Genomic DNA, 18,140 nt, shown 5'->3' with positions numbered 1-18,140 from the left:
AATAAGGAAGATCATAGAAGAATTGATGCCTTTGAGTTGTGGTGTTGGAGGAAAATACTGAAAGTGCCATGGACTGCCAAAAGAACCAACAGATCTGTTTTGGAAGAAGTGCAGCCAGAGTGCTCCTTGGAGGCCAAGATGGCTAAATTTCGTCTCTCATATTTTGGATATATTGTCAGGAAGGAACAGTCGCTGGAGAAGGATGTCATGCTGGGTAAGATGGAGGATCAGAGAAAAAGAGGAAGACCCCCAACAAGATGGATCGGCCAGGTGGCATCATTAATGGCGTCAAGTGTGGCAGCGGCAGTGAGGTTGGCCCAGGATCGGACAATGTTTTGTTCTGCTGTGCATGGGGTTGCTATGAGTGGGTTCCGACTCGATGGCACCTGACAATGACAACAACATAATGGAAATGCCGTGAAGGCAAAGATTTTTGTTAAACTTAGCAGTTGTATCCCTAACCCTTGAAACAGATCCTGGTGCCTGTTCCTAGTTGTTGAATGAATGAGAAAGAGGCAGAGGTGTAACTCAATCTCTAGTCTAACACCTCCAAATTCTCAGATCCATCTTTCTGTCTTATTTCCATACATTTTTATTTCACAGGATAAAATGTTGAAATTTATAGCTGTGAGTTTTTACTTATGATCACATTCTCCTCAACAATGACAAGGAGAGTAAATACTCAGCTGAGGCTTTTTCTTGACTTAAATTAACTTACAAAAACTCACATATAAAATTATATTTTCCATAAGACAAAATTCCCCCAAGAAAGAAACAAAAATCTAATAAATAAAAATGTAAAGAATTGACTACAAACTTCAGTCCAGGAAACTTGAACTGTTAGGGGATTCTATATGTCTTTGTGTGTGGGGCTGGTGGAGTGGGGTGGGAGTGAGGGGAGGAATTTGCTTTTCATTATCAGTAGGTGGCAGCAATTTTCTTAGACTGGAGATGAGCTAAACAGTTCAGAGGGAATCTAGCAAGCCTGGTCCAGATGCTGATAGATAAAGAGGTTTTTGAAAGCTAAAGTTTGTAAGTTCACCTTTCTTGGAGTGTGATTAAATTCTAATTGGAATATAATTTGAAAAATGCCATCTGTTGAACATAATGCCAATGCAAAAAAATGTCTAACAATTGTAACTATCTCCTCTGGTAACCATTTTGAGGAGTCTGACATGATGCACATAATTCTATTTTAAAGATATGCAGCAGAAATGTCATATACTGAGAACTCAAGGTATGCTTACATAATCTCTATTTTCTACTTCCACCTTGTGCAAATTTGCTTTGCCAATTTACATTATGGGTGTGACTAAATTGGAATAATCTTCACTGGTGGGAGTTCTTTCTGGAAAGGGTGTTCAGAAGATGCAGGAGAAGATAGGTCAAAGCAGACTGGGGCTAGGGTTGACTCTTATTATGGCCATATGCCTTGATATTTCTCTGTACTTCAGATGACTAGTTCCCCAAAAGATGGTCAACAGTTACAGATTTACTTGCTTGTTTCCTTCCCTTGTTTCAAGGCACCTTGAGAAAATAGAACATGTCTTGATTCATTTTCCTATCCCCAGTACTTAGTATAGGATTTGGGATATAATGCTGGTGTTGTTGTTAAGTGCCGTCCAGTCTGTTCCTACTCAGAGCAACCCTATATAGGGTTTCTGAGGAGTAGCTGGTTGATTTGAACTGCTGACCTTGTGGTTAGCCATTCAGTGCTTATCCTACAATGCTTGTTATTGTTGTGTGCCTTCACCTCAATCGATATTTGTTGTATGGATGTTTGATGTTACTGTTACAAATCTTGCACAGTAATAGGAGCCTTGTTGGACTTTATAAATTCTGGTTGAATGTTTCTGATTCAGTGCTATTTGCAGGGCATTGCTATGGAAAAAAAAAAAAGCCTAAATGTAGATCTGTGCATATGTAATATTTTATTTGGTCATTTTAGGTCTCATTTGTTGATCCTTGACAGCCTGATGACCACATTGATATACGCATATTTTCATCAGCAACATCTACTAAAATTAACTGTATGCTAGACTTTGGTGATGCAAGATAGAAATACAGTTCCTGCCTTTAAGGAGCTGGAATGCAATATATGTCCATGGAATCATGAGGAACAGTAGAGCTTATTGCAGTTTCCAAGTGCTCAATGAACAAGGATGAACAGGGGAAACTCATGTACCAGTAAGAACTTTAGTCAACACATTCTGCTAAAGGATATAAGTAATCTGGTTATTTGAAACTCCCTGGATAACTGAAATTTTCACTTTGATTAGAATGTTTTTTGTTGTTGCAGAAACACAATCAGGCTGTGCTAGTTGCTGAATGTTCACCTCTCTTAAATATTGTATAATGCATAAATCAGCCTCAAAGTAACTAAAAATTTACTGGTTTGTTTCTAAAACAGAATTGTTTGCTGAGTCAGTTATTTTTTCTTGTGTTAATAATAGGTGAAAGAACAGATCATAAATAGCTTTATAAAGTGATTATGATTTTAGTTTTCATAGCTAATTTTGGCTTAAGTTGGATGAAAAGAAGTAAAAAGCTCCAAGATCAAAACAATGGGCAAATATATAGATGAATAGCAATTGTTTATTTGTACAAACTACTTGCAGAAGAATGATGGTTCTGAAAATAAATGGAAATGTGTTTTCACCATAACAGTCATTCCCATTTTATTTTCTATAAAATAAATCACCATCTGTAGTACAGAAATTTGCAAATAGAAGATAGAAAATAATAGTACTGCCATTTAATGATTAGATAATGCGAATTGAGATTAAGGGCATCAAAATGATGATAAAACCAGATAAGCTTCATTAACTTTAAGTGAATACACCATTTCTTTAAAAGAAAAGAAATAAAACATAGTGCTTTTCAAGTAACATTTGGGGGTAGTAAATGCCCAATGTGGTTGTTAGTGTTAGGAATTTACTTCATACCCATCCAACCCCACACACTTTCCCACATTATTACCCCAGGGTCTTATCCAAGATGCATTGATTTCTCTATCAATGATTTCTTCTGACTAGCCAATTCACTCTTCAATCCTACAAGATTAACTACATCTTCAATTGCTGTGGCCAATTTCTAAAGTTTATGGTCCATTTCATAAAGTCTTGTAAATCAGTCCTTACTTCCTTTTAATTATGTATCCCTGTGTAATGCATGTGCCAGCATTGCTTCAAATTTATATGTGAGACTAAAAACCAGACAACCTTATCATGGGATAATTGTTTTAAATCCTATTAAGGTCTTTTCTGTATTAAGATGGCTGAGGTTAAGAATAGAATAGCAAGTCTGGCAATCAGCTGTATTCCTTTTCATTCAAAGTCTGAATGAAAGACTTTAAGATTCTAAGAAACCTTCCTTGACCATCCCAGCCACCTCTCCAGACACATTCATAAACCTTTCAACATCCACACACCCTCACAAATCCCCCATATTACCCAATTTTTCCTGAATTTCTTTTCATTTTAGTAGCATTCAAACATCAACAGCATGCGTTATATATTTATGTTCTTTATTATAGCATAATGGTTGATAGCTCAAGGGCTGAACCCAGACTATCAGAGTCTGGTGCTAGCTTTTCCTTATGGGTAAATCACTTAATCTATTCATGTTTCAAATTTCTTTACTTGAAAAATGGAGACGATACTAGCAGTACCTCTCACATAGGACTGTGAGTGTTAAAAAAAATAAAATATGTAACGTTTAGTATTACCTGGCCCATGTATGTTATTTATTGTCAAGTGCCTTCAAGTTGATTTCCAACTCATTGTGGCCTCATGTAACAAAGTAAAACTTCCCCATATGTTTCTCTAGGGTGTAATCTTTATAGGGGCAGATTATCAGTTATTTTTCTTCTGGAGCCACAGGATGAGTTTGAACTGCCAACCTTTAGGTTAGCAGCCGAGTGCTTAACTGTTGTGCCACTGGGGCACTTTACCTGGTCCATAGTGTTATATGAATGCTAGCTATTTTATTATTATGTTTTTGGAAATTTGTCATCTCTGTATATATCTTCTAAGGTTGCTTGAGGGTGTTTCTAAATGTATGCATATATGATCTCAGTATAAATGATAATTTCAAAAAATATTTATAATCACAAGAAAATCTAATCAAGTGTATATTTTAAAGGAGGAACTAGATGACTAGGAATTGGGGAGACTGCACCTAGGCATAAGAAGTAGAGTACCTCAAAGAAGACTAATTTCAGAATTTTGAGAGACATGAAAACTGTGTTCTGAGAAGCAGTTTTGACAATTGGTTGGAAAAAAAAATCCTTTAATGGATTAAAAAAAGGAAAAGTGTAGCTTTAATCTATGTTGCTTCAGTGTAGAAAGCTAAGACTAATAAATGAAAGAAACACTTACTAGTTACTTGGGATGGTCAATATTAGAATAAGTTGCCTTGAAATGTTTTCTTTCACATTGGTTAGATGCCAAGATGCCTTATGTGGTGGGAAGCTGTGAGTTGCTTGCATGACTAGTCCACAAGCAAGATCAACTTAAGAGTCACATTGGAATCTGTAAAGAGAGTGCTCACTTCTCCTTTCCCTTCATATTAATGGAGCAAAGAAACAGGGCAAAAGTCATTAGTGCCATATACTTGACCAGGTAATGTGCTATGAATGTTTAATGGAAAGAGAGTGTAATACTTTGCCATGGACCTAAATCATTCAGTGTTTTGTGGATCATAAAAATCATCTAGACACGTGGTCACCAAATTTGTATTTCATATTAATACAAGTCTCCTTCAACCCCACCAAGTGGAAGGACTAGCATGCATTTGTCAACATTTTATCCTGCCAAGTAAGAGCATTATAAAAGTCACCTGTCATCAACTTATATTATCATTTTGTAAAAGAAGCAACATTAAAAAAAGAAGTAAATAGAGCATAATCTTACAATAAAACTCTTCAATGATTTCAGTGTTACGTACATTATCCATGCTTTTCTCATTTTCCTTAGGTCAAGTAAGGTCCTCAGCGTGGATTGACATGAGTTCACAAACAAGGACTTGACAACTACTGTCTTGGTTTAATGATAGCCTCTGATAGTTCTAAGTGCTATTCCTACTTCTATTGACCCTCCAATCATGAGACCTGTCTTTGTGATAGTTATGGTTTGTGTCAACTTGGCCTGGCCAGGATTCTCAGTGGTCTGGCAATTAAGAAGTAGTGATCCCCATGATGAGATGTATCTGATGTAGTTAACTCAGTGTTGAAATCTACTATGAACAACGACTCGATTAGAAGGGGATTTGCTCAGGGGTGTAGCTCACTTCTAATATATGTGGATTCTGGTAAAGTTTACTGGCTTTTTCCTGCATATGGCTTGTCATCTGACCTCTGATTCTTCAGGCTTTGACCAACAGCATACCATATTTCCTGCAGATCCTGGGAATCATCAACAGTCTGCCATCTTACCCACTGACCTTGAGTTTATTATCCTCTGCAGCCAGTAGCTTGCTGTCTTACCTGCCAGTTTGGGGTTCATCAGCCCCTGCAGCTGTGTATCAGAAGAAGCTTCCAGTTTGACATCTGACCCATGGATTTGGACCTTTCCAGCCTCTATAATGAATGATACGAACCATTCATTTCCTTGGGATACATCACTCTGTATATATACGAGGGTACGTTAAAAAGTTCATGGAAAAATTCCATTATCTTTTAATTCCATTTTCCCATGAGCTTTTTGAAACCCCTTTATACATATGTAAGTTTTACTTGTTTCATTTCTCTAGAGGACCCAGCCTAAGACAATATTTTAATCACCGATTCCTAAAAGTAGTAGTTCATCACATAGATTCCACAGAACTAAAAGTTTAAGAAATATCACAAAGAGTAGGTATGTCCCAGTCTGATTCGGTCTGTCAGCTTTTGACATCATCTTTAGGGATCCCCAAAATGCTTGACATGACATTTAGTCAGTAAGCCTGCCCTGTGGTGTCTTCCAACTGCTCTAAAGATGTACAGAATAAGATGTGTTAATGTAGAGTTTTGTGTCCTACTGGAAGTCCTGTGCCTATTGGGATTCTAAATGGTGATTTTCCCAAAATTTTATATACATGTTAACTGCTAACATCTAGCAAATATATTCAGATCATTACAAACCTGGGTAAACCCTCCTGAAATCATTGACTGAGAATGTTGAGAACATCCTCAACCAACCAACTCAACTCTAAGGAATAAGTTCTATTTATGACCTATTGTTTGTGAATGCTACAGGTAGAATCTCTCTCTTCTATATCACTTTTCTCCTTGTCTACCATGACTAGTACTACCATCATTTTATTCCAATCCACTAACACTTGGACTTTGCCAGGACCACCTAAACTTGTCTTCCTACTTCTGTTTTTGCCTGTACTAAGTCTCCACAGCATTCAGTGACTTTCTTAAAATTTAAATGAAATCCTATCACTCCTTCAAAATGTAAAATTGTTCTTCAAAGACTTGTCATGACCCATAGACAAAAGTGAAAACACCTCACTATTACTAGAAAGATGATATTGTCTGTTTACCTTCACTCAATTCACAATAAATAGCTAAAGAAAAAGAATTTGCATCATCTTACCTACTTCTACAGTAATACATTTATTAAATAATTCAACAAATACTTATTAAATTCTTATCAAGTGCCAGGTGAACAAAGCAGACAAAAAAACCCTGTCTCTGTAAAACTAATGTTCTCCCATGTAAAGTATCATATAATTCACAATAAAACACTGAAAAACAAAACAAAACACCCTGTCTCTGATGGATTTGGCATTCTTGTGAGGCGAGGCTGACAATAAACAAGACAAAACATTTAAATATATAGTAGACCAGAAAGAGGTGAGTGCTTTGAAGAAAAATAAGGTAGGGAAGAAGAGTAACGAGTATAGGAGAGAGGCTGTAGTTGTTAAATACCATTGAGTTGATTCTTCTTGAAATTAGGGGCTAGGCAAAATATAGAGATTACCCACTGGGTACACAAATTGGGATGGGGGGGCAGAGTTCAACTTAAAGATTGCTACAGGCACTTTTTACTCTCACCTAGCCCCTGATGGTGACCCCATGTAACTGAGTAGAAATGTCCCATAGGGTTTTCTAGATTACAGTCTTTTCTGGAGCAGATGGTCAGGTCTTTCATGGAGCACCTGAATGGTTTCAAATTGTCAATCTTTCAGTTAACAGCCAAATACTTAACCATTGCACAACCAGGGTTCCATAAGGAGGGCATAGTTTATACCAATGAGAGTTTTTGCAATGGAATACTCTGATTGGACAAATTGAATATTATTTAATAAAGGAACCATTCAAAAAGCTGTGGACAAGATGTAAGTATACTATAAAGTGGTGCTGCAGAATAATGTGCTGGACTGTAAGGTATGTCATGTATGCAAAAGTGGGAGCCAGGATTAGAAGAGCTGAAGTAAGTCTGAGACATAGGAAAAGAAGTGAGTCAGTCCTAGGGAAGGATTTGGGACATAGTGACCAAGGTAGATGTTAATATGAACATTCTAGAGTTGGGGTGAAGGTGGGGAGCCATAGATAAAAGTAACAAATCAGAATCTGTTAAGCAATCTGGAATAGGGCACAGAGGCAGCATGAAGCACAGACTATTCAGGGAATCAGAAGTTCACTGGGTAAAATAGTACCAGAGAGTCATGACTATCAGGGCACAAAAAGGTGAAACAAGCACAAAAAAATTTCAAGCCCCAAGAGAATTATAAGAAGAGAATAAAGGGAGGGGAAGCAACATCAATGAAATGGTCCCAGAAAACCGAGACATTTCCCTCTGCCCCATGCAAAGGGTTTATATAATTCTTGTGAAGGTAGAAACCAATTATTATATAGTGCTAAGCACATTAGTGGGTTGGGGGAGCTGGAGCTTTGATTGAGACAAGTAGTAACTTCTGGCAAACAGATCTTGGCTTGAATAGAAACACGTGCCCTAGAAACAATTCCAATAAGGCACAGATAATCTACATTATGGATGGCAAGTACTGTATTCTATTAGCTTGGGTTGTCTTGGGCAAGAAGACTACCATTTTTTAAGCCTGACAGGTACATCACCTTTATAGATCTCTGAATTAATAATTATTATGATAAAGTAAAGAAGACATATTGTTGGGAAACCAAGAATAAAACATGGATTGGAGGGTGGTATCCCTCAGCCCACCCTAGCTCTTGTGTTCTCTGGTTGTTTGTTATTTTGTGTGTGTATGGAGTCCTGGTGTGATGCTGTGGGTTAATGCGCCAGACTGCAAAGCCATTTGAACTGCAAGGTCTGCAGTTCAAGCTCCCCAGACTCTCCTCGGAAACCCTATACAGGGTCGCTATGGGTCAGAACCGACTCGACGGCACTTAACAACAACAACATGTGTTCATCTTACTCTTTGGTTTACGGGACGTTATTCTAATTGGTAATTCGTTTTATATTTTTTCTTTTACCCCATTTCAAACCTCTATTTCAGTGTGTTAATATGAATGTTCTTAAAGTGTATTTTTGAAATGTATATACTGTTTTGTGTATGTATTTTCTAATGCATGCATTTGTACCCAATTGTTGTTGTTGTTGTTAGATGCCGGTCAAGTCTGTTCTAACTCATAGTGACCCTGTATAGGCTTTCCAAGGAGCAGTTGGTGGGTTGAACCTCTGATCTTGTGGTTAGCAGGCCAACATTTATCCTACAGCGCCACACTAGGACCTCATTCTTACTGAGGAATAATTACATACAGTCAAATGTGAATATCTCAAGCTATCAATTCTAGACACTTCTCTGTGAGATTCCAAATCTATCCTCAATTGGAATCTAGAAAAGGAAGAGATCCATGTAGTCTGGAGGAGTCTAAAGAGTTTTCATGGGAAATGTGAAACTCTGATAACCAAAGGTACAATCAGAGGGAAAGACATTCAATATGAAATTTTAAGTAGTCTTTCAGTGTGACATTTTCTGTTTACTAATCTTTGGTCACTTATTCATGAAATATTTATACACTACATACTGTGTTCTAGGCACTGTAACTACAGTGGAAGAGAACATGGACACATTCCTTATCATCATGAACTTTAATGTCTAGTGAGACGTAAAAATGTTAAGTAGAGTAGCCACATAAATATGGAATGATACTCTGTGGTAAGTATTGTGCAGAAGTACAAAAAAAGAAACAAAGAGATGTTTGAATAGTCAGAGGAGCCAGGGAAGGCTTTCCTGAGGACAGGACACCAGAACTGACATCTGCCAAGCAGAAGTTAATTTTACACTGGTTGGGTGAGAGAAAGAGAGAAACATTTCAAATACAGATAGCAGCCTATGCAAAGGCCCTGAGTCCATACAGCAGCCAAGCTGACAAAGCCCAATATGTGAAAGAAGGCCAATAGGAATAGAGAATAGACAGTTATTGTTGTTGTTGTTGTTGTTGTTAAGTGTCACTGAGTCAGTTTTGACTCATAATTACCCTGTACAGGGTTTGAGAGACTGATACATCTTGAAGCTTTCAGAAACACCTTTCCTGACCCATTTGAAATTGCAGCCTTCTACTGGGTATGTTTTGGCATAGTGCTGTGGGTTAATGCACTGGACTGCAAGGTCAGTTTGAACTGCAAGGTTGGTGGTTCAAACTCACTAGTTGCTTCTCAGAAACCCTATACAGGGTGGCTATGATTCGGAATCAACTCGATGGCACTTAACAAGAACTAGGTATGTTGGAGTCCTGGTGTGGAACTATAGGATAAGCATTAGACTGCTAACCGCAGGTTAGTGAATCAAACTCATCAGCCACTCCTCGTAAACCCTATACACAGGGTTGCTATGAGTTGGAACCGACTCGATGGCACTTAAAAACAACAACAATACTGGGTATGTTAAGGAGCACTGGTGGCATAGTGGGTTACATGTTGGGCTGCTAACCACAAGGTCACCAGTTCAAGTCCACCAGCTGCTCCTTGGGAGAAAGATTTACAGCCTGAGAAACTCTACAGGGTCACTATGAGTTGGAATGAACTTGACAGCACTCAATCACCATCACCATTGGCTTTGTTCTTTGTGCCCTCCAGACTTACTCTCCACTTTTCTTCAATCTGTTCTCTGCTTTTTAACACTTTAGGCTACATGAATGGGCTTCTTTATTCTTCTGGTTTCTGTTATGTTTGGCCAATGGGAAGCACCAGCAGGAGATCTGAAGATGGGAGGAGAGTAAGGGCATTTATTCATCCAATTCTCTCCTGAAGGGTCACCTAAGCTGACTGAGCCTCTGAGTCTAATGTTACTGTGTCTGTCACAAAGACTCTCCATACAACCTTCAGTCTCTCCTCCTCTGAAATATTTAAGGCCTAGGGGTAGTAACTGCTATCTTGTTGTTGTTGTTGTTATTGTTGTTGTTAAGCATCATCGAGTTGGTTCTGATCCATAGCAACCCTGTATAGGTTTCCAAGGTGCTGCTGGTGAGTTTGAACTGCCGACCTTGTGGTTGAAACCAACTTTGCAGTCCAGTGCATTAACTCACAGCACCTCACCAGGACTCCACACTGTCAGATATCTTCCCCCAAACTGACAATCTTGAAGAAACTCCACAACCAACAACAACAACCAAGGACAGAAATTTATATTTTGAAAAAGTCTCAGTAACATTCTGTGAGCTGTTGGGAAAAGGACACAGGATGTGGCCTCTTAGCTTTGATGAACAATATTGCCACTTACCAAATGGAAAATAATAACAATAATTACTAAGGAGGAATTTTTATGCGTGCTTAGTGTCCCAGGGGCCAGAGGCCCATGCTGTCACATAGGAACAAGAGAGCAGAGGATTGAACTGAAAAAGAAGGGTTTAAAAGGTTATGTCACACTTGTATTTCCCATTCTAAGCTTGGTCAAGGAGAAAAAGAACTATATTGATTTCCATAATAAAAATTACTATTTTTCTCCACTATCAGGGCAGTGGGTAGGACAGGGCAGTGAATAAAGGGAAAATCAATTAGCTAGGAATCTGAGTTAATAGAATATGTCAATAGAAGTTCACCAGATTGCATGGTTTTTCCTTGATATGGAAGGTTTACATAGTTCTAGAACTTATATTAGCATTAATGAGGATTTCACATGTAAATTCCCAGCAAATCCAAAGAAGTGTTAATTCTTTATACCTGGATGGTGTTATGAGAAATCAGTTGTTTTTTTCTTCCTTAACTTTTTACAAAGCTATGGATAATAAAAAGCACAAATTTGGAAACTGCCCATCGAAATGGCATAACTTAAAACAAAGATAAGCTGTTTGCAAGAATCTCTTTGTTTCTAACATAGAAGAGGCAATGACATCAGCCATGTTATTTACTACCATTCAGAGAAAAGTTGTTACATAGATTCAAAGTATAGTCTTATCATTTCCTATTATAATCTATATATGTTTTTTAATTTGTTCAATTATGCTGATTAGTAGTGTGACATTTCCATTGGAAATGATGGCAATTACCTGTCTCTAGGGATGAAAATAGTGAGTTCTCACCTGCCTTTCTTTTTTTTTAGTACACATAGAGAAATATTTAATATAAGTTGTTGTTGTTAAGAGACGTCGAGTCAATTCTGCCCCACAGCGACACTGTATAGGGTTTCTGAGGAGCCACTGGTGAGCTTGTACTACTGACCTTGTGGATCAAACTGATTTGCTTTCCTGTGCATTAATTAACCCACAGGACCACACCAGGACTACAATATACTAAGAGTCCACCAAAAATGTTTCCTTGCTTTCATGGTAATGAGAGACATGGAAAAATATAAGCCATGGGTGAAAATTATAGGAAAACAGATTTCAGCTCAATATAAGAGAAAGATTTTAAAGTATTAGATCTGCCACTCAATATATAGGGTTCTTTGGTAGTGAGTGAGTTTCATATTAATAGAAGAATTCAAACTACATAATAATTTTTAAGAGATATTTTTCAAAGGACACCTGTATAAGCTAAGTGTTGAGCTAGATGACTTCCAAGGTCTCATTCTAGTTGTTGTTGCACTATTTCAGAATATTGGATTAGAGAAAAGGAATAAAATATTTACAGAATATCAAGAGATGATGAATATAAAATGTTCAAGAACCTGAGAACCATAATACCTTTTTACTTTTCAAAACCCTTTTTTAATTTTGAATATATCAAGCTAATTGCAATAAAAAAAAAAAGCAACAGTGACAATACTAATGTCTGATGAAATAAACTTTAAGGCAAAACCTAGCATAATAGATAAAGATAGATATTATCTCATTAAGGGATAATTGAACAAGGTGACATAACCATAATAAATACATATGCTCCCAATGAAAGAGCTCTAAAATATATAAAGCAAATTCTAACAGATTTGAAGAAAGAAATAGACAAGTCTACAATAATAGTGAGTGATTTTAATACACCGCTTTCAAAAATAGATAGAACAATCAGAAAGAAAGTCGACAAAGACACAGAGGAACTAAACAACACAATCATCCATCTGGACCTCATAGATGTTTATAGAGCATTCAAACCAACAACAGTAAAATACACATTCTTTTCCAATGTACATGGAATATTCTCCAAAATAGACCATGTGTTAGGCCACAAAGCAAGCCTCCATAAATTTACAAACATCAAAATATTATAAAGCATCTTCTCAGACCACAATGCTATAAAATTAGAAATCAACAATAGGAAGACCAAGGAAATAAAGTCAAATACATGGAAACTGACTAATACCCTCCTGAAAAGCGACTGGGTAGTAGAAGAAATATAACGTGAATGCATAAAGTTCCTAGAAACAAATGAGAATGAAAACAAAACATACCATGATATTTGGAACATGGCAAAAGCAATGCTGAGAGGACAGTTTATTGCAATAAATGCACACATCCCAAAAGAAGAAAGAACCAAAATCAACACATTAACACAACATCTCCAATAACTAGAAAGAGACCAGCAAAGTAAACCTATACTCAACAAAAGAAAGGAAATGATAAAGATTAGAGCAGAAATAAATGAGATAGAAAACAGAAAAACTATAGAAACAATCAAAAGAACAAGAAGCTAATTCTTTGAAAGGATTAATAAAATTGGCAAACCTAACAAAAGAAAAGAGGGAGAAGACACAAATAACATGCATAAGAAACCACATGAGTGATCTCACAATACAGCCAATCGAAATAAAAAGGATAATAACAGATATTATAAAGAGTTGTACTCCAATAAATTTGAAAACTTAGAGGAAATGGATACATTTTTAGAAAAGCACAACCTACCTAAACTTACACAAAGTGAAATTGAAAACATGAACAGACATATAACAAAGGAAGAAATTGACCAGGTCATCAAAAAAACTCCCAAGCATTCATGGAAGAGCTGTCACCAATTCTACTCAAAATCCTAACCAACAGAATTCAACAACACATTAAAAAAATAATAAAACATCATGACTAAGTGGGATTCATACCAGGGATGACAGGATGGTTCAACAATAGAAAAACACTCAATGTAATCCACCAGATAAATAAGAAAACAGAAAAGAACCACACGATAATATCGATTGATGCAGCAAAGGCATTTGACAAAATCCAGCATCCATTCCTGATACAAACACTCAACAAAGTAGAAATTGAAGGGGAATTCCTCAACATAATTAAGAGCATATATAGTAAGGTGGAGGGGTCAGAGAAAAAGAGGAAGATCCCCAACGAGATGGATTGGCCAAGTGGGAGCATTGATGGCCCAGGATTAGGCAGTGTTTCATTCTGCTGTGCACAAGGTCGCGCGCTATGAGTCGGTACTGACTCGATGGCACCCAACAACAACAAAACATGCACAACCAACATCACTCTCAATGGAGAGAAACTAAAAGTCTTCCCTTTGTGAACAGGTACCAGACAAGGATGCACTTTAACACCACTGCTATTCAATATTGTTTTGGAAGTCTTAGCCAGAGGTATAGGGCAAGATAGGGAAATTAATGGCATTCAAATGGGCAAAGAGGAAATAAAACTATCTCTTTTTGTAGCTGATATGACCTTTACATAGAAAACCCCAAAGACTCAGCAAAAAAAACACCTACAGGAACTCATTGGAAGATTCAGCAAACTGGCAGGGCACAAGATCAACATACAAAAATCAGTTGGATTCTTCTACATTAATAATGGCAACACTGAAAAGGAAACTAGGAAAGCAATACCATTTACAATAGCCACCCAAAGGATAAAATATTTAGGAATAAATATAACCAGAGAAACAAAAGACCTATACAAATAAAACTACAAAACACTACTACAAGAAGCCAAAAGAGACTTACAAAAATGGAAGAATATACCATGCTCCTGGATAGAAAATGTCAATACTACCCAAAGCAATCTTCACATATAATGCAAATCCAGTGTAGATTCCAATGACATTCTTTAGAGAGATGGAAAAAACAATTACAAACTTATATGGAAAGGAAAGAGACCCAGGATAAGCAAAGCACTGCTTAAGAAGAAGAACAAATTTGGAGGCTTCTCACTCCCTGATTTCAAAATTTACTACATGGCTACAGTTCTCAAAACAGCCTGCTACTGGTACAATGAAAGATACAGAGATCCGTGGAACAGAATTTAGAATCCAGAAATTAACCCATCAACATATAGCCAACTGATCTTTGACAAAGGGCATTAAGTGGGGAAGATATAGTTTCTTCAACAGATGGTCCTGGCAGAACTGGAAATCAATATGCAAAAGATTGAAACCAAACCTTTACCTCAAGCCATATACAAAAACCAACTCAGCTTGAATTAAAGATCTAAATGTGAATCCCAGAATTATAAAGATCATCAATGAAAAAATTAGGGACACATTTCAGGGCTCTAATCCAGGGCACATGCAGATGGCCAAAAATTGCATAAATTACACAAAAGACCAAATAGATGATTGGGAAATTCTTAAAATCACAAATTTATGTTCATCAAAGGATTTCACCAAAAGAGTAATATGGGAGCCCACAGAATAAGAAAAAATCTTTTGCAATGACATATCAGACAAGGGACTAATTTCTAAAATCTATAGGAAACTACCACCACTCATTTGTCAGTTTGTCGTACTGTGGTGGCTTGTGAGTTGCTGTGATTCTGAAAGCTATGCCACATGTATTTTAAATAACAGCTGGGTCACCCATGATGCACAAGTTTCAGATGAGCTTCCAGACAAAGACAGACTAGAAAAGAGAGATGAACTACTTCTGAATGTTTAGTCACTGAAAACCTTATGAATATCAGGGAAACACTGTCAGATATACTGCCAGAAAAATTAGCACTTCAGTTTGGAAGGCACTCAAAATGTGACTGGGGAAGAGCTGCCTCATTTGCTGATGATGCACAACTGATAATGAAGAGAAATATCTATAAACATCCATAATAATCAGAACATGGAATGTACAAGGTATGAAGCTCAGAAAATTGGAAATTATCAAAAATGAAATGGAATGCATAAATATTAATATCTTAGTCATTAGTGAGCTGAAATGCCCTGGTATTGGCCATTTTGAATCTGACAACCACATGGTTTACTATGCTGGGAATGACAAAATTAAAGAGGAATGCTGTTGTGTTCACTGTCAAAAAGAACATACCCAGATCAGTCATGAGGTACAACATGCTTGGTAAAGTGGAGGGACATTGAAGAAGTATGAGAACCCCAATGAGATGGATTGGCATAGTGACAGCAACAATGGGCTCAAGCATAGCAGCAATTGTGAGGATGGTGCAGGCCCAAGTGGTGTTTCGCTCTGTCATAACTGACTCGATGGTGTTTAACAACAACAGCACAAAATCAGGAAAGGTGTGCATCATGATCGTGTACTTCCACCATAATTATTCAGTCTGTGTGTCGAACAAATAATTTGAGAAGCTGGACTGAAGCAGAACACTGCATCAGGATTGGAGGAAGACACTTAACCTGTGTGATATGTAGATGATACAACTTTGCTTGCTGAAAGCAAAGAGGACTTGGAGCCCTTACTGATGAAGATCAAAGACTATAGCCTATAATATGGATTACATCTCAACATAAGGAAACAAAAATCCTGACTATCATTTATTCATAATAGTCAAACACTGGAAACAGTCAAGATGTCCTTAAATAGGTGAATAGTTAAGAAAGCTGCTTTGACTATTATGTGTTTGACTATTATGAATAAATGATAGCCAGGACCAATTAACAACATCATGATAAAGGGACAAAACATAGATGTTTTCAAGGATTTCATTTTACTTGGAACCACAATCAACACTCATGGAAGAAGTAGTCAGGAATTTAGGTGACATATATCATTGGGCAGATCTGCTGCAAAAAGACCTCTTGAAAGTGTGAAAAAGCAAAGATGTCATTTTGAGGACTAAGGTGCACCTCATGCAAGCCATGGTATTTTCAGTTACTTCATATGCTTGTAAAAGCTGGGGAATTAATAAGACCAAAGAAGAATTAATGTCTTTGAATTATGATGTTGCTTAAAATATTAAATATGCCACAAACTGCCTGAAGAATGAATAAATCTGTCTTGGAAGAAGTACAGCCAAAATACTCCTTAAAAACTTGGTTGGTGAGATTTAGTCTTATGTAATTTGGGCATGTTATCAAGAGGGACCAGTCCCTGGAGAAGGACATCATGGTTGGAAAAGTTGAGGGTCAGTAAAAAAGAGGAAGACCCTTGGAGAGATGGATTGACACAGTGACTGCAAAAATGGGCTTAAACATAGCAGTGATTTGAGGATGGAGCAGGTCCAGCCAGTGTTTTATTCTGTTGTGTATAGGATTGCTATGAGTTGGAACCAACTCCACAGCACCTAAAAACAACACCATTAGTGATAGTTGCATAACATGGTTGCTGTAACTGGTGCCATTGAATTGTATATGTGGAAGATGTTGAATTGGCAATTACATTATCAATATTTTTACAATAATATGAAATGAATGGTATACAAATGGAATCATGCAGCTAGTTACTTTTAAGTCTGAATAATTCCTGGAGATTCATCCAAGCTGTTGTGTGCATCAGTAGTTTGTTCCTTCCTATTGCTGAAAAGTATTAAACAGTATTGATATCACAGTTTTCTTAACTATTCACCTATTTAAGGACATCTTGACTGTTTCTGGTGTTTGACTATTATCAATAAAGCTGCTATAAACATTAATGCATATGAGAACTAGTATGATGCTGTAGGATAAGTGCAGTACAGGAAGGCCAATTTGAACCACAAGGTTAGTGGTTCAAACTCACCAGTTGCTCTTCGGAAACCCTATACAGGGTTGCTATGAGTCGGAACTGACTTGACAGCACTTAACGACAACAGCAACAAACATTCATGTTCAGATTTTTGTGTGAATGTAAATATTCATTTCTCTAGGATAAATATCCAGGAATGCAGTTTCTGGGTCATGTGGTAGTTGCTTATTTAGTTTTGAAAGACTGTCCTATATATTTTTTCAGAGAGGCTGTACAATTTTCATTAATTATCTTTGCTGTTGAGTCGATTATGAGTTGGTTTCCGAGGAACAGCTGATGGGTTTGAACTGCCAACCTTGTGGTTCACAGTCCAGTGCTATTAAGTGATAATTTATTGAATGATAACCATGTGCCAGGCCCTATGCTAACTACTAAATATGCATCATCTAATTTACTCCTATCTAACCTTTGGAGTTGCTGTTGTCAATTTGATCCCAAGAATATACTGCTCAAGGCAGACTGCTCTTATTCATTACACTAAACTATTATTTGGTTATAATAAGATTTCAGAGGACATTTTTGGTGTAATGTCTAAAGATTATCTCAGAGCAATAGTTTCAGGGATTCAACCCCACTCCATAGCTTTGGGAGTTCTAGAGTCCATGAGGATTTGAAATTCTGTTCTGCATTTCCCCCTATTTGATCAGGATTATTTCTATGGAATTTTGATCAAAATATCTAGTTAGGGTAGCCGGGCACCATGCAGTTTTGTATGTACACTTTTTTTTTTAATGTTTTATTGTGAATTATATGATAGTTTACATGGGAAAATATTAGTTTTACATTCATTCTATCGTATATCATTTCATTGCCATGGTTACAATCCCCTCCATGCATCATCAACCAACCAAAGGGTATACCCTGCAAGCCTGCCCCCCACACTCCTCCCGTCA

At 37.1% G+C, this 18,140-nt stretch overlaps 1 pseudogene; it reads right to left on the bottom strand.

The window, feature by feature from the left end:
• Nucleotides 1-18,140, bottom strand: part of LOC102811562 — a 131,165-nt pseudogene that overhangs the window by 33,834 nt on the left and 79,191 nt on the right.

The sequence above is a fragment of the Chrysochloris asiatica genome, unplaced genomic scaffold (assembly GCF_000296735.1).
Source record: "Chrysochloris asiatica unplaced genomic scaffold, ChrAsi1.0 scaffold00159, whole genome shotgun sequence".
Taxonomy (NCBI): Eukaryota; Metazoa; Chordata; class Mammalia; order Afrosoricida; family Chrysochloridae; genus Chrysochloris; species Chrysochloris asiatica.
Note: the sequence above shows the minus strand (reverse complement) of the source record. Positions and strands in the feature narration are given on the sequence as shown.